This window comes from Arachis hypogaea, chromosome 16 (genome assembly GCF_003086295.3).
Source record: "Arachis hypogaea cultivar Tifrunner chromosome 16, arahy.Tifrunner.gnm2.J5K5, whole genome shotgun sequence".
NCBI lineage: Eukaryota > Viridiplantae > Streptophyta > Magnoliopsida > Fabales > Fabaceae > Arachis > Arachis hypogaea.
In genome coordinates, this window is record NC_092051.1 from 72,005,522 (window position 1) to 72,029,559 (window position 24,038).

Sequence of the window (24,038 nt, forward strand, 5' to 3'; positions counted from 1 at the left end):
CCTTACCAACAAGAACCACCGTCCTATCATGAACCCTTCCTCCAAAACAATGAACCCTCCTATCCACCTCAATCTCCAATAGATGAAACCCGTGGTCTTATTCTTCAAGGGCAAGAAGAGATGAAAAGGGATGTACTAGAATTCACGGCCGCCTTGTCGAGGTAGTAAACCGATTAGCCTCCCAATGCTTGAACACCCAAAGCACTCCCATGGCCACATGTGGAGAATCAATTGAAGAGCATAGCATGAAGGAGAGATTGGAAACTCCGATGAAAAATGAGAAATGTTACTTTGTGTTAGAACAATTGGAGGAAGCTATGATTGTTGAAGAAGAGGAAGAAGTGGTTGAAGACTTAGGAGATGCGGAACCTCCATGGGAATCTAGAGTCATAGAAAATTCCTCCAAGAAAATTGAATTTGATGTTGAAGAGGAGAGTGCACAACCTCCAAAACAATTCTTGAATGAAGACTTGGAAGGAATGAAGCCAGAATTGAGTTCCCTTGGTGATGAAGATCATGAATCAAACCTTCTTGGTGGTGAATCCTTTGAACTTGAAGAACCTTGTCCCGGTGAGATAGAAAGCAATGTGGAGGTAGATTTCTCTCTCCTCCCATTTATGATTTTAGTGATGGAGAAGAGTTAAATGAAATTGATGAACAAAGGATTGAAATTGAAAAATCTTATGAAGAGGTGGAGGCCCTTAGAAAAAGAAGGACAGGAGTTGAATATGCTTTGTCAAGATCCTTGGAAGCTTCTTTACCTAGGTTGTCATCTACTCCTTCATTTGAGTGGGTAAAACTTATCTCTATTATCTTTATTATCCCACTTAAGTATGGCTTGCTTGAAACAGATGGTCAACTTAGGACGCTTTGGGGGATGAAGGGTAAGAGAAGGATGTTTCGTGTTTAGCGACTTGGCGTTGCAAATCAAGGCTCATTTTGGTTGACACATCAAAGATGAGATTCAAAGGTTGGACTAGTACTCAATTAGATGGGTTTAGAAGGAGAGTTTGGCACTTCATTAAGAATTCATCTTGCTTGCCACCCGGATGGATTAATGATGATCAACTTGAAGATGGGTGTAGAAAAAAAGATTTAGGATCCGAGAATACATGAGGATCAAATTTGGGAGCCCTTAGCTTGTGCGGAACTCCATCAAAGCTTGGAGTTATTAATTTTGAATGATGGAGCTTATTGGAAGTCCAAGCATTGGTGGAAGTTCAAGGATGAGTACAAGCATAAGCCACCATGACAAGGAGCTCACCAATTGTCCAACTTAAGGACAATAAATAAAGGTGCTAGGTGGGAGACACCCACTATGGTAAACACTTTTCATTATTTTTCTTTTTGTATATATTGGTAAAATAGGTTTAATTTCATGTCTTGTTTAGTTAGTTGAGTTTAGTTAGTAGTCTAGTATGTTAAATAAGGTCTTATGGTATTTTAGTAGCTGTTTGGAAGTTTGGAATGCTTGGTTTGGTGCAAGAACTTGGAAAAAATTTTGAAAAACAGAGCACCATATCACGCGTACGCATCACCCACGCGTACGTGTGACCCAAGTTTTTGACTTCCTACGCATTTGCCTCGCTCACGCGTACGCATAATATCCATATTTTTCAGGGTCAGTACAAATTCCAGAGGGTTGTGCGAGTTTTGGGATGGAATTGTGCCTCTAGCACAATTTCAACCCACGCGTACGCGTCGCCTCTTTGATTTATCCATCACGCGTACGCGTGACCCACGCGTATGCGTCACACCCATTTCATGTCACCGTGCTTATGCGTCACTTACGCGTATGCGTGGACTGCCCTGTTTCACCATTTTTCTTTTCTTCTCTTTTTTTCATTTCTTTCTCTCTTCTCTCTTCTCTTCTTTTCTTTCCCTTCTTCACCCATCGTCCAACACTACCAATCACCATCTATCACCAACTCTTTTTGTTAGTTATGTAGTTAGTTTAATTTTTGTTTAATTTTTTATTTTTCATGATAAGTGTTGGATTATTGATTTTGATTGCTATTCACTGCTGCTAATTATTAACTTGATGCTATTTTAGCATAATTGTTTTTGTTATTCATTGTTGGATTCTTTGTTGAGGTTACAAATTGTTACCTGGTTTGAGTTCTTAATGATTAATTTTGTGAATACCAAGTACATGTGACATTGCCTTCAAGCATCTTAACTCTTTTGAATTGCATTTTTTGGCCACCTTGCATTCATCATCCATGATTAGGCAATAGTATATTATCAATGCATTTTTTATTAGGTGATGCTTGTTTATGATTGACCCTTATTTACATCACCTATTTCATGCATTGAGATTTTGGAATTGTGAGATTGGATTGAAAGCTTACCTAGTGACATATTTTTAAGCTTTGTAAAGCTTTGTGGATCATGCTCGCTATGTGATTGATTTTCACTTCTATCTTCTTTTTCCTAAGTTCCATAGCACCCATGTGTTTCAACTCTATGCCAGTTAGGTGTTGCAAATAAACTTCAATATGTGTCATTGTTTGATGTTTGAGGTTTATAATTCAATTGGTTCACTAACTTTACTTGCACATCAATCAATGACCATTCATTATCCAATTCACAATTGCTTGACTTTTGCTTGGATGCTCTTATGCTTCTTTATTGCTTGTATGGTTGTCTTAACCTTCAAGTTTTCTTTGAAGTGTTTCAAGCACACTAGAATGAGTGAAGTGCACCCTTCTTTTGTATAATTGTGACATGGCTCAAAAATACTAGGGTGCGAGTTCTAAACCGCACGCAATCGTAGAACTTACACACCTATTTTTCATCAATGTCACACTAATTCACTCACTTTATTCTAGTGATCATCACCTCATTCCAACAATCCATACTTCCTTGCTTTTGCATTTACTTTTCTTACTATCCTGTTTTCTATTACTCAGGATGATTTGTCATAAGCAAAAATGGAAGCGGGAGAAAGAACACGCAGCAGCCGGTTGATCCACTAGCTGAAGGTGGCAACTCGGAAAGTCGCGGTACCCCCTTGCTCATCTTTGAATGCACCGAGGACGGTGAAAACTTTTAAGTGTGGGGAGGTCGTCCGACCAATTAGCGTTTTTGGGTGACAAATTTCTAATCCCAACATTTTTGCATTTCATATTTGTTTTAGGTCTTCTAGGATTTTTAGTTGCATTTCCTTGATTTGCATATATATATATATATAATAAGTTTAGTCAAAATAATGAAATTTTCCAAGGATTTTATCTATAGGGCACCCCAATTGATTTGAGATTTTTTTTAATCTTGCTTGAACTATACATTGTGGAACATGATTTTTGAGCTAAGAACACATAAGCATGTGAGTTTTGAGTCCAATTGTGTGGTTACATCATATAACCACTATTTTCCTTCTTGTGTGTGATTATTCTCTTTCAATGATTATAATCTTTGATTTGTTTGATTCTTTATGTCCATTATTTTGTGTAAACCCCGATTAAATTAGTAGATAATTAGTCAATAAATTAATTTTTAATAAGGAGGATTGGAAATGTGAATATTATATTAAAATAGGGTAGAGCTCATCGAAACGAGAATTTTGACACTAATTTTGAAGAAAACGGTCCAAGATTGGACCGAAAGTACCAAACCGGTTGAACCAGACCCGAACTGGGCTATCGGTTCAACCGGACCAGCCCTATTAAATGAACCCAGCTTTGTCTTCTCCCTCATTACTGCAGCAACGAAGCTTTCAGCTTCCAGGGAGAAGAGAAACGAGAAACATTCCCGTAACCCTCACGTTAATTTCCGATCCCCGTAATTTCTCCGTCCGAGCTCCAATCGCCGCACCGTTTGCGGCCACGCGTCCACCGCGTCGAGCTCTACATTTCTATCGGAACAATTTCATTGATAACTTGTTTAATCACTCTCAGCCCTCTTTTCCCTCAATTTTCAAATTTTAAGTGGGAATATTGAATTTTTTTTATTTCTGATATTTTAGGATCCAATTAGCTTGAGAGAAACGTTCACTCTTGCTTATGTGAAGCTTGGGTAAGGTGAGGATATGATAATTCTATTTTATTTTCATTAAATTCGAGCTTTGAGTATTAAATTGGGTATATATGTATTATGAATGTGTATTAGGTTGAAAATAAATAATTGGAGCTTGAAATTGTGAATACTGGAACTTGGAGGAAGCGGATTAGTTGAGTTTTGAGGGGTTGTCTTGGTTTTGAATAAATAGCTTTGGTCGTTACGTGGAAATCGGCTAAGGTATGGTTTAGGTTTCTTGCAGTTATTATATAATATTCTGTGAAAACTTAGGCTAGATGACCATAGGATAAGTTGGAATGCAGGTGTATATTTAATATTTAGTAATTTGTCGATGAATATAATTGGTTGAAGTTTATTGGATAATTAGTTATTAATTTTGGATGGTGAATGTTGTTATGTTAATTTGGAGAGAATTATAGTTGAATGTTATTGTTGATGAACATGGTTGGTTTGGTGCTTGTTGATTAATTAACGATTCGATGAATTATTGATTTGAGGTATTTTGTGTTAAAAGCCTAGGATTTGTGAACTATGACTCTTAGTTGAATTTTGGTTGTTGGATTTGAATTTTGTATGAGTTTAATTGTTGATCTGAGGTAGATTTTTTGTGGAGATTGTTATGATAATGAGGAAGGAAATGTTGAATTGAAAAGAATACAGGTTTGGACCCGAACAGGGTGGCAAAGTCCGAGTTTTAGAGGAGATGCTGCCGAAATTTTATAAAAATTAGAGATTAGAGATTTTGTTATATGATTATTTAGAAAGATTTAGATTCAAAGGTTATATGGTTTGATTTTGAGTTATTAAGAAAATGAGCATGTTTTAAGTTTGATTCATTTAGAAAAGAATGACTTATGTTTTGAATTGGAACTATTGATGGACGGAATGGGAGGTGTGATATAATGAAGGATAAGGATTGAATATGTTTAATGTATGATGATGAATGAGATGCAATTGAGAATGATGTGGATGTTGATGAATTATAATTGAATTATTTATATGGCTTATGAATTTGAATAATCTGAGATACGAGATTCCCTGGATTAAGTGACGTGGCTTGCCACCACGTGTACCAGGTTGAAAACTCGATACTCTGTTGACCCTACGACGTAAGTGTGACCGGGCACTATATAAATTCCCGGGAATGTTACCCCCATTGAGCAATATTGATTATTTGAGAAAAATCTATGCATAGACTCTTGGGGATGCACGTCGGGGGACAGTCTAAGGATAATTCAGACTTGTCGAGTTGGCTGGATAACTGACAGATGAGCCTCATCAGCCATAGGACAGGCATGCATCATATGCATATTACTTGAATTACTTACTTGTGCTCTAATTGGGTGTGCCTATTTGTATTTGCCATGCTAAATGTGTATTTGTTACCTGCAGTAGTTGTAACCTTCTTGTGTTTGCCTTTATCTGTTTATTTGTCTGTGAAAATGCATGATGGAATTGGAGGTATGGAGGAATGGCAGTATAGGACTTAGATTTAAGGTTAAGTTAAGTTAGGATTAAATATTTTTAGGAAACCACCTTTTATGGCTTCTGTTTAATACTTTAAGCTCTACAATCTGAGTGTCGGCGTTCTAGGATTGCCTCTGGCATTCCCAGGACCTTATATATTATGTGTGTGGCACCTTTACCATACTGAGAACCTCCGGTTCTCATTCCATACTATGTTGTTGATTTTCAGATGCAGGTTGGGAGCCATCTCATTAGTCATCTGGACTCTTAAAGCGGAGGGGTTACTGGATAGTGTTGTATAGTTTTGCTGTACAGTGATGTATATATATGTACTTAGCTTTCTCTCCGCATAACTTGTCATTTTTGATCCTCTTAGAGGTTTATGGAGAGGCAGGATTGTGTGTATGTACTTTTGGGTTTTGGATATGTATGTATATATGTGTAAATATTCTTCGGCCAGTCTTGACTTCGCAGGCTGAGTTAGGAGCTTGTTATTTTGTATCTTTGGCACTCTATTCCTACTTCTGTTATCTTATGTTTGACAGTTACGGTTTTCTTAGCATGCAAGTTAACTCGTTCCTTGAGCGTTGCGCTTTTATCTCGCGATTTTTTATTTCCCCTATTCTTCAAGGCTCCTAGCATATTATAACTCTTCTGCTATTATATGTACTCATTTTATTTTAGAGGTCGTAATACCACATCACCTCTGTTTTACGACTTAAGCATAAAGCTTTGTGTGGTAGGGTGTTACATTATGGTATCAGAGCAGTTCGTTCCTATAGAGCCTGAAAGACGGACTGATTGTGCTTCTGTGCATTCTCTGTATATGTGTTTATGTGCTATTAGGATATCTGATTGATATATGTGGCATAAACGTTTGTGAGCATACATTTGGAACTTAAAGCATTAGACCTGCGATATTGAGACTGATCAACTTAATATCACTTGTTTGGTGTGTATAGGGACCAGATGTCGACTCGCGGACGCGGTCGCGGGCGAGGTAGAGGTAGGACAGGCACCGTTACTCCTGCTCCCATAGGGACTGATCCAGTAGACTTTATGGCTGCCCTGGGAAATATGGCTGCAGCTATGCAGGCAACAGCCGAGGCATTGGGTAATCAGATAAATCAGGGTAATCATGGGAATAATAATGATGAGGATGGTCCTATGACACTTGCCACATTTCTGAAAGTTCGCCCTCCGACTTTTAGGGGAACCTCAAATCCCACTGATGCAGATAACTGGATTGAGGCTATGGAAAGGGCGTTGCAGGCCCAACAGGTTCCTGAAGAGCAATGGGTTGAATTTGGAACTTATCAGCTGCAAGGTGAAGCTCAGTATTGGTGGCAGGGAACACGACGTATCCTGTAGCCTGATGGTGCTGCGATTCCTTGGGAGGTTTTCCGGACAGAGTTCTATAAGAAATATTTTCCTAATTCAGCCAGAAATGCCAAGGAACTTGAATTAATGCAGTTAAAGCAGGGATAGATGACTGTTGCTGAGTATACCAGTAAATTTGAGGAGTTATGTCGCTTTTCTCGTATCTGTCAAGGTGCGCCTGAAGATTTTGCTGAATGGAAGTGTATTAAATATGAGGGAGGTCTTCGGAGCGATATTCTGAGCTTCGTTGCCCCAATGGAGATCAGGGTATTTTCTGAATTGGTGAATAAGAGTAGGGTGGCTGAGGATTGTGTGAGGAAGGCGGCAGTAGAGAAAGGGAGTTTGAGGGTGCCTTTTCAGAGGCCTTCAGGGAGGAACTTTGCTCCGAGAGGTAGGAATTTCAAACGTGGAGGTTTTGTTTCGCAGCAGACTCAGGGTCAAGGTAATTACAGAAGGCTGAATACTAATGCTAGTCAAGGAAAAAGGTTTGGGAAGCAGCCACAGCAAGATCTGAATTGTCAGAAGTGCGGAAAGTATCATCCTGGAGTTCCGTGCAGACTAGGACTTGGAGTGTGCTATTCCTGTGGACAGCCCGGGCATATAGCCAGTAATTGCCCTGAGAAGAAGAAGTATGAGACTGGTAGGGTGCAGCAGCCGGGGAGAGTATACACCACTTCTACCATTGGTGCTGAGGGATCTGAGACACTGATTAGAGGTAATTGTGAAATGGCTGGTAAAATCTTAAATGCTTTATTTGATTCAGGAGCGTCTCATTCATTTATTGCATTTGAAAAGGCCCATGAATTAGGATTGAGAATGGTGGTTTTAGGTTATGATTTGAAAGTATATAATGCTACTCATGAAGTTATGGTGACTAGGATAGAATGTCCACAAGTTCCTTTTCGAGTGCAACAGCGTGAATTTGTGTATGATTTAATTTGTTTGCCTATGACTGGTCTTGATCTCATTTTGGGATTAGATTGGTTATCCAAGAATCATGTTTTGCTTGATTGTTCTGAAAAGTCAGTACAGTTTATGCCAGAAGGGTCAGAAGCACCGGTTGTGGTGAATAGTTACTATTTGAATTCTATGATAGTAAACTATTCTGGAACTGAATGTCAGGGTATTATGTTATTAACTGCGGGAGTATCAGGTGATGATCAGAGTTTAGAGCAGATTCCTGTTGTATGTGAATTTCCAGATGTGTTTCCGGATGATATTAATGAATTTCCACCTAACCGGGAAGTGGAATTCGCAATTGAGTTGGTACCTGGATCCGGTCCAATTTCAATTACTCCTTATAGGATGTCGCCTTTAGAAATGGCTGAACTGAAGGCTCAGCTGGAAGATCTGTTGGGTAAGCATTTTATCCGACCAAGTGTTTCTCCGTGGGGAGCACCAGTGTTACTGGTAAAGAAGAAGGATGGGAGTATGCGGCTGTGTGTCGATTATCAGTAATTGAATAAGATCACTGTGAAGAATAAATATCCGTTGCCTAGAATCGATGATCTAATGGATCAGTTACAGGGTGCTGGTGTGTTTTCTAAGATTGACCCGCGATCCGGATATCATCAGATAAGGGTTAGAGACGAGGATATTCCGAAAACTGCTTTCAGGACGCGTTATGGTCATTATAAGTATACAGTGATGTCTTTTGGGTTAACTAATGCCCCGACAGTATTTATGGATTATATGAACAGGATTTTCCGTCCGTATCTAGACAAGTTTGTTATTGTCTTCATTGATGATATTCTCGTTTATTCTAAGTCCGAAGAGGAACATGCTGATCACTTGCGAACTGTGCTGCAAATTCTGAGAGACAGGAAGTTATATGCTAAGTTATCTAAATGTGAGTTCTGGAAGAGTGAAGTGAAGTTTCTCGGCCACGTGGTGAGTAAGCAGGGGATAGCTGTGGATCCTGCTAAGGTGGAAGCAGTGATGAATTGGGAGCGACCAACTTCAGTGACAGAAATCAGGAGTTTCCTAGGTTTGGCGGGGTATTATCGCAGATTCATTAAAGGATTTTCACAACTCGCCTTACCTTTAACTAAGTTGACTAGGAAGGATACACCTTTTATCTGGACTCCGGAATGTGAAGAGAGTTTCCAGGCATTGAAGCACAGGTTGACTACTGCACCTGTATTGGTATTACCTGAACCAAGTGAACTGTTTGAAGTGTATTGTGATGCATCTCTGAAAGGTTTGGGGTGTGTTCTGATGCAGCACCAAAATGTTGTAGCATACGCCTCACGGCAATTAAGGCCGCATGAAATGAACTATCCGACATATGATTTGGAACTGCTGCTGTTGTGTTTGCTTTAAAGATTTGGAGGCACTATCTCTATGGTGTTAAGTTTCATGTTTTCTCAGACCATAAGAGTTTGAAGTATCTTTTTGAGCAGAAAGAATTGAATATGCGTCAGAGGAGATGGATGGAATTTTTGAAAGATTATGATTTTGAATTGAATTATCATCCAGGAAAAGCGAACGTTGTGGCGGACGCTTTGAGTCGGAAGTCTTTATATGCAGCTTGGATGATGCTACGGGAGGAAGAGTTACTGAAGGCATTCCAAGGTTTGAATTTGGGAGTTAGAGAAGAATCTGGAATCCTGTGTTTGAGTCAGTTGCAAATTTCAAGTGATTTTAAATCAGAACTTCTGAGGGCTCATCGAGACAGTGAAGCGTTACGTAAGGTATTACCAGCAGTCAAACAGGGGAAACAGTGGAGAGTGTCAGAAGGTCAGGATGGTTTATGGAGATTCAAGAACCGGATTATTGTGCCAGATATTGGAGACATGCGACAGAGAATCTTAAAGGAAGCTCATAAGAGCGGGTTTTCAATTCACCCAGGGAGCACTAAAATGTATCAAGATCTGAAAGTGATGTTCTGGTGGCCAGGTATGAAGAATGATGTGGCATTGTATGTATCTAAATGTTTAACGTGTCAGAAGGTTAAGATTGAGCATCAGAGACCATTAGGGACCCTTCAGCCTTTGGAGATTCCACAATGGAAATGGGAGAGTATCGCAATGGATTTTGTAATAGGTTTGCCTAGAACCCGATCTGGTTGTGACGCTATTTGGGTGGTTGTGGATCAACTAACAAAATCAGCTCACTTTCTTCCTATCCGAATAAGTTGCACAATGGAGGAATTGGCTCGAATGTATATTAAAGAGATTGTCAGGTTGCATGGCGTGCCTTCTACCATTATATCTGATAGGGATCCTCGTTTCACATCAAGGTTCTGGGGAGCTTTCTAGCGTGCATTCGGGACTCAGTTAAGTTTGAGTACTGCATATCACCCTCAGACAAATGGTCAGTCAGAGAGAACTATTCAGACCTTGGAGGATATGCTAAGGGCTTGTGTTTTGGACCAGCCGGCGAGCTGGGATCGATATATGCCATTAGTAGAGTTTGCTTATAATAATAGCTATCATGCGAGCATCAGAATGGCTCCATATGAAGCTCTGTATGGCAGAAAATGTCAATCTCCACTGTGTTGGTATGAAACTGGAGAAAGGAGTTTATTAGGGCCTGAGATGATAGCTGAAACGACTGAGCAGATAAAGAAGATTCGTAGTCGAATGCTTATAGCCCAAAGCCGCCAAAAGAGCTATGCTGACCAGAGGCGAAAGCCTTTGGAATTTGAAGAAGGAGAACATGTCTTTTTGAAAGTTACACCAACCACTGGAGTGGGAAGAGCTATTAAGACCAAGAAACTGAATCCCCGTTATATTGGACCATTTGAGATTCTAAAGAGAATTGGACCAGTGGCTTATAGAATTTCCTTACCGCCGTACCTTTCGAATTTGCACGATGTATTTCATGTATCACAGCTTCGAAAGTATACTCCTGACACAAGTCATGTTCTGGAACCAGAACCAATCCAAGTAAGAGAAGATCTAACACTTCCGGTAATTCCGGTAAGAATTGATGACACCAGCGTTAAACGATTACGAGGAAGGGAAGTATCATTGGTAAAAGTAGCTTGGAGTCGAGCTGGTATCAAGGAACATACCTGGGAGCTCGAATCAGATATGCGAAAGGACTATCCACATCTCTTTTCAGGTAACTAGATTTGAATTTTGAGGGCAAAATTCTTTGTTAGGTGGGTAGAATGTAAACCCCGATTAAATTAGTAGATAATTAGTCAATAAATTAATTTTTAATAAGGAGGATTAGAAATGTGAATATTATATTAAAATAGGGTAGAGCTCATCGAAACGAGAATTTTGACACTAATTTTGAAGAAAACGGTCCAAGATTGGACCGAAAGTACCGAACCGGTTGAACCAGACCTGAACCAGGCTGTCGGTTCAACCGGACCAGCCCTATTAAATGAACCCAGCTTTGTCTTCTCCCTCATTACTGCAGCAACGAAGCTTTCAGCTTCCAGGGAGAAGAGAAACGAGAAACATTCCCGTAACCCTCACGTTAATTTCCGATCCTCGTAACTTCTCCGTCCGAGCTCCAATCGCCGCACCGTTTGCGGCCACACGTCCACCGCGTCGAGCTCTACATTTCTACTGGAACAATTTCATTGGTAACTTGTTTAATCACTCTCAGCCCTCTTTTCCCCCAATTTTCAAATTTTAAGTGGGAATATTGAATTTCTTTGATTTCTGATGTTTTAGGATCCAATTAGCTTGAGAGAAACGTTCACTCTTGCTTATGTGAAGCTTGGGTAAGGTGAGGATACGATAATTCTATTTTATTTTCATTAAATTTGAGCTTTGAGTATTAAATTGGGTATATATGTATTATGAATGTGTATTAGGTTGAAAATAAATAATTGGAGCTTGAAATTGTGAATACTGGAACTTGGAGGAAGCGGATTAGTTGAGTTTTGAGGGGTTGTCTTGGTTTTGAATAAATAGCTTTGGTCGTTACGTGGAAATCGGCTAAGGTATGGTTTAGGTTTCTTGCAGTTAATATATAATGTTCTGTGAAAACTTAGGCTAGATGACCATAGGATAAGTTGGAATGCAGGTGTATATTTAATATTTAGTAATTTGTCGATGAATATAATTGGTTGAAGTTTATTGGATAATTAGTTATTAATTTTGGATGGTGAATGTTGTTATGTTAATTTGGAGAGAATTATAGTTGAATGTTATTGTTGATGAACATGGTTGGTTTGGTGCTTGTTGATTAATTAACGATTCGATGAATTATTGATTTGAGGTATTTTGTGTTAAAAGCCTAGGATTTGTGAACTATGACTCTTAGTTGAATTTTGGTTGTTGGATTTGAATTTTGTATGAGTTTAATTGTTGATCTGAGGTAGATTTTTTGTGGAGATTGTTATGATAATGAGGAAGGAAATGTTGAATTGAAAAGAATACAGGTTTGGACCCGAACAGGGTGGCAAAGTCCGAGTTTTAGAGGAGATGCTGCCGAAATTTTATAAAAATTAGAGATTAGAGATTTTGTTATATGATTATTTAGAAAGATTTATATTCAAAGGTTATATGGTTTGATTTTGAGTTATTAAGAAAATGAGCATGTTTTAAGTTTGATTCATTTAGAAAAGAATGACTTATGTTTTGAATTGGAACTATTGATGGACGGAATGGGAGGTGTGATATAATGAAGGATAAGGATTGAATATGTTTAATGTATGATGATGAATGAGATGCAATTGAGAATGATGTGGATGTTAATGAATTATAATTGAATTATTTATATGGCTTATGAATTTGAATAATCTGAGATACGAGATTCCCTGGATTAAGTGCCGTGGCTTGCCACCACGTGTACCAGGTTGAAAACTCGATACTCTGTTGACCCTACGACGTAAGTGTGACCGGGCACTATATAAATTCCCGGGAATGTTACCCCCATTGAGCAATATTGATTATTTGAGAAAAATCTATGCATAGACTCTTGGGATGCACGTCGGGGGACAGTCTAAGGATAATTCAGACTTGTCGGGTTGGCTGGATAACCGACAGATGAGCCTCATCAGCCATAGGACAGGCATGCATCATATGCATATTACTTGAATTACTTACTTGTGCTCTAATTGGGTGTGCCTATTTGTATTTGCCATGCTAAATGTGTATTTGTTACCTGCAGTAGTTGTAACCTTCTTGTGTTTGCCTTTATCTGTTTATTTGTCTGTGAAAATGCATGATGGAATTGGAGGTATGGAGGAATGGCAGTATAGGACTTAGATTTAAGGTTAAGTTAAGTTAGGATTAAATATTTTTAGGAAACCACCTTTTATGGCTTCTGTTTAATACTTTAAGCTCTACAATCTGAGTGTCGGCGTTCTAGGATTGCCTCTGGCATTCCCAGGACCTTATATATTATGTGTGTGGCACCTTTACCATACTGAGAACCTCCGGTTCTCATTCCATACTATGTTGTTGATTTTCAGATGCAGGTCGGGAGCCATCTCATTAGTCGTCTGGACTCTTAAAGCGGAGGGGTTACTGGATAGTGTTGTATAGTTTTGCTGTACAGTGATGTATATATATGTACTTAGCTTTCTCTCCGCATAACTTGTCATTTTTGATCCTCTTAGAGGTTTATGGAGAGGCAGGATTGTGTGTATGTACTTTTGGGTTTTGGATATGTATGTATATATGTGTAAATATTCTCCGGCCAGTCTTGACTTCGCAGGCTGAGTTAGGAGCTTGTTATTTTGTATCTTTGGCACTCTATTCCTACTTCTGTTATCTTATGTTTGACAGTTACAGTTTTCTTAGCATGCAAGTTAACTCGTTCCTTGAGCGTTGCGCTTTTATCTCGCGATTTTTTATTTCCCCTATTCTTCAAGGCTCCTAGCATATTATAACTCTTCTGCTATTATATGTACTCATTTTATTTTAGAGGTCGTAATACCACATCACCTCTGTTTTACGACTTAAGCGTAAAGCTTTGTGTGGTAGGGTGTTACATTTTGTGTATGAATGCACTTATATGATTGAGGCCATTGTTTCAAATAGCTCACTTACCCAAATAGCCTACCTTTTTGTCTTCCATTGTTAGCCAACTTTGAGCCTATGCTAAACCCTTTTGTTCTTAATTTTAGCACATCACAAGCCTTAAAGCGAAAAACAATAAATGTCCCTAATTTGGATCTTTGATTAGCTTAGGCTAGTGAGAGTGTTTATCATTTGATTTTGAGAGAGTTGGAAATATTGGGTAGAGATAGAAGTGTGTTTTTGTATTTTTGTTAAAAATTTTGGGAATTGGGTACATACTCATGCATTAAATATTTTAACCATATGCCTTGGTACCTTTGTATATAATTCATCAGAGAAAAAAAAGAAAAATTGTAGAAAATATATATATATATAAGAAAAAATAGAAAAGGAAAAAAAAAGAAAGAAAAAGAAAAACAATAAAAAGGGACAAAATGCCCCAAAGTGAAGTTCAATAAAAATCAATGCATATGTGTGGTGTTCAAAAAAGAGAATGCATGAGTGTGTGAAAAAGTGAAGAATGGGTAGTTAGGTTTGTTTAGAATTGTATAGGTTGTTTTATAGGTTAGGTGGGATGTTTAAGTTAATCAAAGATTCAAATTCTAGTCCACTTAGCCATATGCTTCCTACTTTGACCCTAGCCCATTACAACTTATGGGTAAGACCTCATGATATTTGTATGCATGCATGAAATAATTATTGATTGTTAGATGAAAACCAAATCTTGGAAAGCATGATTAGTGGAGAATTGAGTGAATCAACCCTATACACTTGAGTGACTAGAGCGGATACACATCCTATGAGGGTTTGATTGCTCAATTACATGTTTTCACCTTGAATAATCACTTTTCTTGCAAGTTTGTAAAATCTTTAATAACTCAATTCAATTGTGGATTTGACTTGGTTGTTGATACCTTTAGCCCTTGTGTTCATATATGCTTTCTTGGGAATTGATTTATTTTGACCAAGTAGTTACATTCGTTTAGATAGGTTGCATATAGATAGTTTGCATTGAATAAATGTTAATACCTTTTGTTTCTTTCTTGGGTTTAGCATGAGGACATGCTATAGTTTAAGTGTGGGGAGGTTGATAAACCCCATTTTTAGGGTTTATCTTGTGCTTAATTTAGAGGATTTTATCAACTTTTCCCACATTTATTCAATGAAATAGCATGCTTTCATGACTTTCTCCTAATTGTGCTTAATGGTTAAAAATATGCTTTTTAGGCCTTTGTTTGCTAAATTTAATTCACCTTGATTCCACTTGATGCCTTGATATGTGTGTTAGTGATTTCAAGTTTAAGAGGCAAGGGATGGATCAAAGGAGTGAAGAGAAAAGCATGCAAGTGGAGAATTCATGAAGAAATGAGCTTGTGGAGATTTCAAGTCGACGCGCACGCATGAGCGACGCACGCGTGTGAGAATGTCATTTGTCAATGACGCGCACGCATGACAAGGAGAATTGCAAGAGGACGCGTACGCGTGACCGACGCGTACGTGTGGCAAGCGGCACGTGACCTCATTAAAGGCAATTCATTGGGGGCGATTTCTGAGCTTCCCAGGCCCAAATCCAACTCATTTTTGAGGCTATTACGTGCAGAATTCAAGAGTGGTCAATGGGGAAGCAATTAGTTTAATTCCCCATGCTTTAGGTTAGAATTCTAGAGAGAGAAGCTCTCTCATCTCTCTAGAATTAGGTTAGATGTAAATTAGGAATTCTTTAGATCTATGTTTAATTCTTGCCTTGATTTACTTTTCCTTTATCATTTCTTGTTCCTTTATCTTTACTTTCCTAGTTTAGTCTTTTAATCCTTGTTTTTGTTTACTTTGTTGTTGATGCATTCTTATTTCTTTGATTTCTTTTTAATGCAATTCATGTTTTATATTCCCTTGTTGTTTAATTTAAGTTGTTGTTATTGTTTCCTTGCAATTGGGTAGTTGTGGATTTAATATTCTTGCAATTTAATGATGCTTTTCTTTTGTGCCTTCCAAGTGTTTGATAAAATTCTTGGAAGGATGTTAGAGTAGAATTTTGTGTTCTTGGCTTGGGATGGTAACTTAGGCGACCTTGAGTTGCTAATGTCCAAGTGATTGATGATTGGTGTCCATTGACACTAGCTTTCACTAAGTTAATTAGTGAAGTGTCTAGGACTTATGGATTAGGATTAATGTAGCTCATTTGACTTTCCTTTACTTATTAGAGGATGACTTAATGGGATTGATCCTTGCAATTACCATGTTGTGGTTAGTGACAAGGATAAAGATCCTTAACCATCAACCCTTGCCAAGACCTTTTTACCATTTGAGTTTCATTTACTTTATTGCCATTTATTTTTCTTGTCCCTTATTCCAAAAACCCCAAAATACTTTTTTCATAACCAATAACATGAAGACTTCCTTGCAATTCCATGAGAGACGACCCGAGGTTTAAATACCTCAGTTATTTTTATTGGGGTTTGTACTCGTGACAAACAAATTAAACTTTGATTGAGGATTGTTTGTTGGTTTAGAACTATACTTGCAACGAGATTTCATTGAGAAATTCTTTACCGACATAAAATCCTATATTAGTTATCTCATTTTACATGGGTTTAGAGTGAGTTCTTCTTCGGACAATGATGAACCACTAGCTTGATTATACATCTCTTAGACGGCTAATCCACGACTTCGTTGGAGACTTCTCGAGATACCAGTTCAGCCGAGGTACGGGGAGATTAGAGTCTTTGTGGTAGAGGCTAGAACCAAAGGCACATCATTAAGGAGAATGAACTGCAGGAGCTTCACCCTCAATCAGACTGGATCTGCACTAACCTTGGGGTTCAGATCTAGAGGAGCATTGGCGATCCCTTAAGAAATGTGTTGATCACATACAGCCTGCCATAGAAGAAATCATTCACAGTTGGAGTAGACAGTAAGACCAAATTAATCCAGAAGATCAAATCATCTCCAAGCCTTAACCATCTCCATATCATTGCATTCACCATCAACCGAGTAATGTTTTATTTATTTTACTTTTAAGCACTTTAAACAAACAATCAACTTTTCTATCCGCCTGACTAAGATTTACAAGATAACCATATCTTGCTTCAAATCACAATCCTCGTGGGATCGACCCTGACTCACTCAGGTATTACTTGGACGACCCAGTGCACTTGCTGGTTTAGTTGTGTGAAGTGTAATTCCGCGCACTAAGTTTTTAGCGCCGTTGCCTGGGATTGTTCGAGTTTGGACAACTAACGGATTGTCTTGTTACTTAGATTAGGTAATTTCCTTTTCTTTATAGGTTTAGTTTTATTCTATCTGAGTCTTTTATTTTCTTCTCAAAAAACTTTCAAAAACATTTTCTTTTCTTTATTAATCTTGATCTTTGGTTTGAGTCTTTTGTTCTTGTTCTTGTTGGATTTTTGAATTTCTTGAGTCTTTTTCTAAAAATTTTCAAAAATATTGTCTTTTATTTTGAGTATTGTGTCAATCTTTAAGTTAGGTGTCTTCTTGAGTCTTTTCTTTTAAATTTTTGAAATTTGTGTCTTTGGTTTTCAAAATTTTTAAGTTTGGTGTCCTTTGCATGTTCTTGTTTTCTTTGAATTCTTTAAGTTTTGTTCTTGGTGTTCTTCTTGATCTTCAAAGTGTTCTTGTTTTATTTTTGTTTAGATCTTAAAATTTTTAAGTTTGGTGCCTCTTTGTGTTTTTCTTTGCAATTTTCGAATTCTAGGTGTCTTAGATCCAAAAATTTTATGTTTAGTTTCTTTTTGTTGTTTTTCTCTTTCTTCATTAAATTCAAAAATAAAAAAATAAATATCTTTTCTTATCTTTATCTTAATTTTCGAAAATATCATAAAAAATTTGAAATTTCAATTTCAAAATCATTATCTTATCTTGTCTTGGTTTTAAAATTCAAAATTTAAATCTTTTCAAAATCAAATCTTTTCAAAAATCATATCTTTTTCAAATTACTATCTTATCTTTCTATCTTTCTTAAAAATTCAAAAATCTTATCTTCTCTTAATTCAAATTCAAATTTTAAAATTCAAATTTCAAAATTTAAAATTTTAAATTTTAAATTTCAAAATCAAATCTTTTTCAAAAATCAAATTTCAAATATTATCTTTTTCAAATCTTTTCAATTTCTTATCTTATCTTTTCTAATTTCAAATTTTAAATCAAATCTTTTTCAAATTTTTCAATTTCTATCTTATCTTTTCTAATTTCAAATTTCAAATTCAAATCTTTTCTAATATTCTATCTTATCTTATTTTCAAATCTTTCTTAATTAGTTACTTGTTTTCTCTTTCTTCTTTTTCAAAACAACCTAACTAATTCTTCTCTCTCCTGTTTTCAAAAATTCTCTTCTATCTCTCTCTTCTATTTTCGAAAATTCATCATTTAATTTTCAAATCTTTTTAGTTAATTAGCTTTAATTTTTCGAATTTAATTAATAAATAAAAATAAAAACAAAAATATTTTCTTTTTGTACTTCTAACTTTCGAATTCTTCTTCTTTCTTATTCGAATTCTTCTTCTCTCCTCAATATCTTCACTCTTCCTTTCTTTCTTCTTCACATCTCACAGGGAGTCCTTTGTTCTTGAACATAGAGCTCCCATTCTTCTTCTTTCTTGTTTATGACCAGGAACAGAGATAAAGACCCTCTCTTTAATCCTGACCCTGAACTTGAGAAAACTCTAAGGAGGCATTTACAACAAGCTAAGGTACAACACTCTAGAAGAAACCTCTCAGAAAATTTCGAACAAGAAGCTGAAGGCATGGCAGACAATACTAATAATGGAGGATATGCAAGAAAGGTTCTTGGTCACTACATGATAGACGAGATTTTGCACCAGTTCGGAATTTAACTCTAGAAAAGAGAATGTCTTCGTCGATAGTAATTTTGGTTGTGGAAAGCAAGGGATTTCAATGATTGAAGTAAATAAATAAAGAGATAAAAGAACAAGCCAAAATTGCAATTAATGAAGTAATAAAGGAATAAAAGAACTATGTTTGTAATATAGACAAGTAAGACTCAAAATTGATGGAAAAGTGGTTCAAAACATAAATGGAATATTGACTTGGGTTTGATTCAATTCCTCTTTCGGTGAGCATGAAGCCCAGGAATTTGCCAGCTTCTACCGCGAAGGCACACTTTGCGGGGTTAAGTCGCATGCTATTTTTCTTATGGTGTCGAACACTTTAGTGAGGTCGGGTAACAACGATTCCTCACTTTGTGTTTTTACCAGCATGTCGTCTACATAAACCTCTATTAGCTTTCCAATGTGGTCGGTGAAGACTTTGTTCATCAGTCTTTGGTAGGTAGCCCCTGCGTTCTTGAGTCTGAAGGGCATAACAATATAGCAATAGTTTGCTTTTGGGGTTAAGAATGATGTCTTCTCTTGGTTGGGTTGATATATTGGGATTTGGTTATATCCCGAGTAAGCATCCATGAAGGAGAGGTACTGATAGCCTGACGAAGCATCGACTAGTGTGTCAATGCTCGGGAGTGGGTAGGGATCTTTTAGGCAGGCTTTGTTGAGGTCGGTGTAATCGGTGCACATCCGCCACTTCCCATTTGACTTTTTGACCAACACCACATTGGCTAGCCATAGTGGGTATTTTACCTCCCTTATGAACCCTACCTCCAGCAAGGCCTGTACTTGCTCCTCTACAGCTTGCGACCTTTCTGAGCCGAGCTTCCTACGTTTTTGCTGTACTGGCCAAGATCCTGGGTATACAGCTAACTTGTGGCACATTAGTCCGGGATCAATACCAGGCATGTCGGCGGCCTTCCATGCAAAGAGGTCAGAGTTATTGATGAGTCCATATTTGATGGTATATTTTGACTCAATTTGGATGATTCTAGCACATGAACTCACACTTAAGCACCAACATATCATACTTTTGTGTTTTATCCCCAATTTAATCCTAAATGTGAAAACATACAATTTCGTGCTTGAAATGAGCAATTTAATTCCACTATTATTCCATTTGATGCCATGACATGTTCGTTGAGTGATTTCAAGCCTTAGAGGCAAGAATGGATAGCCAAAAGTGGAAGAAAGCATGTACAAGGGAGAAAACATGAAGAAAACAAGGAAAAGCACACACAGCAAGGTGTGCGTACGCACAAGCAAGCGTGCGTACGCACAAGACTGATTCAGCCAAGTGTGCGTGCGCACAAGTACCTGTGCGTATGCACAGGAGAAAATTCAGCCAAGTGTGTGGACGCACGCATCTGTGCGTCCGCACAGGTCCCTGCACGTGATTTCATTAATGAAACATGTGCTATGCATTTTCTGAGGGCTTTTGGCCCAAATTTTGAAGGCTTGGAGCTGAATTTAGATGCTATATGAAGGGGATATCAACACACATGAAGGCATTAGGCTTTAGCACATTTTAGTTTTAGTTTATACAAGTTTTTCATAGTATTAGGAGTAGGAGTAGTGTAGAGTAGAGAGCTCTCCTAGGGTTTATCAATTTCCATTGTAGCATTTTATAGCAAGCTTTTCTTTTGGATTTTTCCTCTTTAATTGTAGCACATTTACTTTCATTTGCTTTAGTTCAAGATACTTTGTTCATATTTGCAATTTTGTGTTTCTTGAAGTTTTGATCAATGAATTTAATGTTTCATGCCTTCTTTATGCTTGATTACTTGTTTATATTTGGTTTTGTTGATAGTTGGTTATAGTTTTCCATTTTACTTTGCAATTTTCCATGCTTTACTTTTATGCACACAAGGTGTTTGTGAAAATGCCAACCTTAGATTTTGAGTAGATTTTCCCACCTTGGCTTGTGGTTTGAGTTCCTAAGATACTAGAGTCATAATGTCCGACATTTAGTGGTAATTCTTGGGTAGTTAGTTGACTCTTGTTTCCATTGACGCTAGCTTTTTATCAACTAGTTTGGTAAGTTAGCTAGGACTTATGGATTAAGGTCAATTATGCTTGCTTGACTTACTCCTCGATGGTTGGGGTTGACTAGATGAGATTGACTCATCATAATTATCATAGTTGTGGTTATGGCAATGATAGGATCCTTAGACCCTCAATTCCCAAGTCAACGCTCTTTATTGCATTCATAGCATCTTCACTAGTTTTTATCTTACTTTCTCTTTACTTGCATTAATTCACAATTTTGCTCATTCCTTAGTTATTTGATTTCTTAGTTTCTTTAATTTTTCGTTCTTTGATTGCAAAACCCCTTTTTGCCTCTACAACCAAAAGAGAAACACTTTCAATTGCGTCCTAGGGAGAACGACCCGAGGTTGAAGTACTCTTGATCTCGGTTATTTGATTTGAATTTAAACATTTGATTTGGGAATCAATTTTTGATCTAGACTATACTTTCAATGACGGAATTCTATTTTGAGAAATTCTAGATCGACAATAGTTCTCATTGTCAGTTATCTTTTAGGAGCTTTATTAGTAGTTCCTTTAAGTCTTCTCTCAGATTTGCTCCTATACTTATTGTTTTGTCTGGAACGTGTCCAATTTGAACTTCTTGGGTTTCACCTTTTGGCTGAGGACGGAGTTCTTTGTGAGCTCGAATTCCCCCGAGTTCTATAGTATTGGTTTCTTTTCCTCTGGGGTCATCTTTAAGGTTCAGACTTTCATTGTAATAGCGTCGTGCGAGTTTTTGGTCTCCCTTTATGGTAGCGATCCCTTCCGGAGTGGGGAACTTCATGCATAGGTGTCGAGTGGAGACCATGGCGGTGAGCTGGTTTAACGTTGTTCGAATTATTAAAGCGTTGTAGGCTGAGCTCACGTCAACTCAATGTAGTCTATGCTCAACATCCTAGACCGAATTCCTTTTCCAAAGGTTGTGTGTAATGAGATGTACCCTAATGGTTGAATTGGAGCGTCTCCTAGCCCGAATAGGCTATTTGGATATGCTCTAAGCTCCTTTTCTTGTAAACTGAGCTTGTCGAAGGCGATTTTGAACAGTATATCCGCAGAGCTTCCCTGGTCGATTAATGTTCGGTGGAGATTGGCATTGGAAAGTATTATGGTGACAACCACGGGGTCATCATGCCCAGGAATGATGCCCGCCGCGTCTTCTTGAGTGAAGGTAATAGTGGGGAAGTCGACCGACCTGCCTCCTCCTCCAATATAATACACCTCTTTGAGGTGTCTTTTACGGGATGACTTAGAGATCCCTCCTCCTACGAATCCACCACTTATCATGTGAACATGCCTCTCAGGGGTGTGAGGAGGACATTCAGCTCGTCTGACCTCTTCGTCTCTTCTTCTCTTCCTCTGTTTGTCTGTTTTGTTGGCTAGGAACCTATCTAGTCTTCCTTCCCGGGCTAGCTTCTCTATGACGTTATTTAGGTTGTAGCATTCGTTGGTGGAGTGCCCGTAGACTCGGTGGTATTCGCAGTACTCTGTCCGACTTCCTCCTCTTTTATGCTTAATCGGGCGAGGGGGCGGGATATTCTTAGTGTTGCATATCTCTCTATAAACATCCACAAGGGACACTCTGAGCGGAGTGTAGTTGTGGTATTTTCAAGGTTTTTCAGTAGGTTGGTCTTCTTTTTTCCTGGACTCTTTATCCTTGTCCTGAGGTGGGTAGGAGAATCCGGATTTTGAGGTTTCTCTCTGTCGAGAATTATCCTCCATATTAATATACTTTTCTGCCCTTTCATGTACCTCATTCAGAGATGTTGGATGCTTTTTTGTTATGGAGTGGCTAAAGGGTCCTTCTCTTAGGCCATTGATGAGACCCATGTTGGCTGCCTCTGTAGGTAGACTTTATATGTCCAGACATGCTTTGTTGAATCTTTCTATGTAGCTGCAAAGGCTTTCCCAATCTCCTTGTTTGATCCCTAGCAGGCTTGGGGCATGCTTGGCTTTGTCTTTCTAGATGGAGAATCTAGCCAGAAACTTCTTGGCGAGGTCGTCAAAGCTTTCTATTGACCTTGGTGGCAAGCTATCGAACCACTTTATTGCCGTCTTGGTCAAAGTGGTCGGGAAAGCTTTACATCGGATTGCATCTGAGGCATCCGTAAGATACATCCCACTTCTGAAATTGCTGAGTTGATGGCTTGGATCAGACGTACCGTCGTACAGAGTCATGTCGGGGGCTTTGAAATAATTCGGGACTTTGTTTTCATGATCTCCTTTGTGAATGGGTCTTGGTCCTTGTGGGGACTTTCCTCGTGGCTGGATCGGGTGGTCTTAGTTTTGAGATCAGCTTCGAGCTTTAGGAGCTTGTCCTCCAGCTCTCAGCGTCGTCTTGTTTCTCTACGAAGGTCTCGCTCGACCTCCCGCTGCCGGTCGACTTCTTGCTTAAGCTGTTTAAGGTGATGCTGTTGTTCACAGATAGCTTCAAAGATTTCAGTGTTTGGAGTTTATTTATCTCCCTTATTTTGGGCTGTGTCCTTTGGCGTGGCTTTCGTGTTCTTATGCAGCGTTCGGTCCTCCAAGCCAGAGTTGTGATCATTGTCAAGGTTATCCTCCATGACGATGGGATGACTTCCAGGTTTCCCGGCAACGGTGCCAATGTTACCTGAAACTAAAGGTCGATCTTGGATGAGATCTGCTGCTGTGGCTGGAGCTGTCGTGTCCGACTTGTTGGATCTGGTTGTGCTGCTGATCCTTGATCACCAGAGGGGGATGGTACCTGCAAGAGACTCCGATGCTTAAGTTAGCATGGGCTTTGAGCAGGTTTTTTGTGTAGAATCAGAGTATGAGTTATACCTGGGTGCTCCAGAGTATTTATAGTAGTGTGGAGTGAACTTCCTTTGAGATAAATTTAGTTATCTTATCTTATCTTTTGTGGGTGGGTCCCCTTATCTTTGGCCAGCCGCCTTTAGGTGGACTGTGATCTTCTGCTTTGGGCCTGTATGGTGATTTAGCCGAGCTCTTTAAGAAGAGGTCGGTGTCGACTAACCTTTATAAGAGGTAGGTCACTTCTTGTCTTTAACCCAGGTCGTGTAGCTCGACCCAGGGTATGAACACTAGTGTTAGTGGAAACAATAACAACTAACAACCCAATAATTATCACTAAATATCAGACATTATGACTCTAGTAATCCATATACTCATTTTCCCAAGTCAAGGGTGAAAATTCACTCCATATTCAAAATTGGCATTTCATCAAAGACATGGAGGGCATAATCATAAAATATGGCAAAATTGGGAAAATGATGAAAACTATGAACCACAAAAGAACAAAATCAACAATGGCAATCCAATACACATATAAAAACCATCAAACATCAAATTCATGAACTATGTATATATTGAGAAA

The 24,038-nt window shown here is 38.3% G+C and overlaps 2 long non-coding RNA genes across 2 annotated transcripts; both read left to right on the plus strand.

Annotated features, from left to right (window-relative positions):
• The first annotated feature begins 3,961 nt into the window (after positions 1–3,961).
• On the plus strand, positions 3,962–6,527 carry LOC140179809 (uncharacterized). The gene is made up of 3 exons (XR_011873628.1): positions 3,962–4,022; positions 4,111–4,239; positions 6,450–6,527. It is a non-coding gene; the product is annotated as an uncharacterized lncRNA (long non-coding RNA).
• Positions 6,528–7,319: 792 nt separating this feature from the next.
• On the plus strand, positions 7,320–13,310 carry LOC140180341 (uncharacterized). Its single transcript, XR_011874327.1, has 4 exons — positions 7,320–7,582; positions 11,502–11,556; positions 11,645–11,773; positions 13,250–13,310. It is a non-coding gene; the product is annotated as an uncharacterized lncRNA (long non-coding RNA).
• Positions 13,311–24,038: the final 10,728 nt, after the last annotated feature.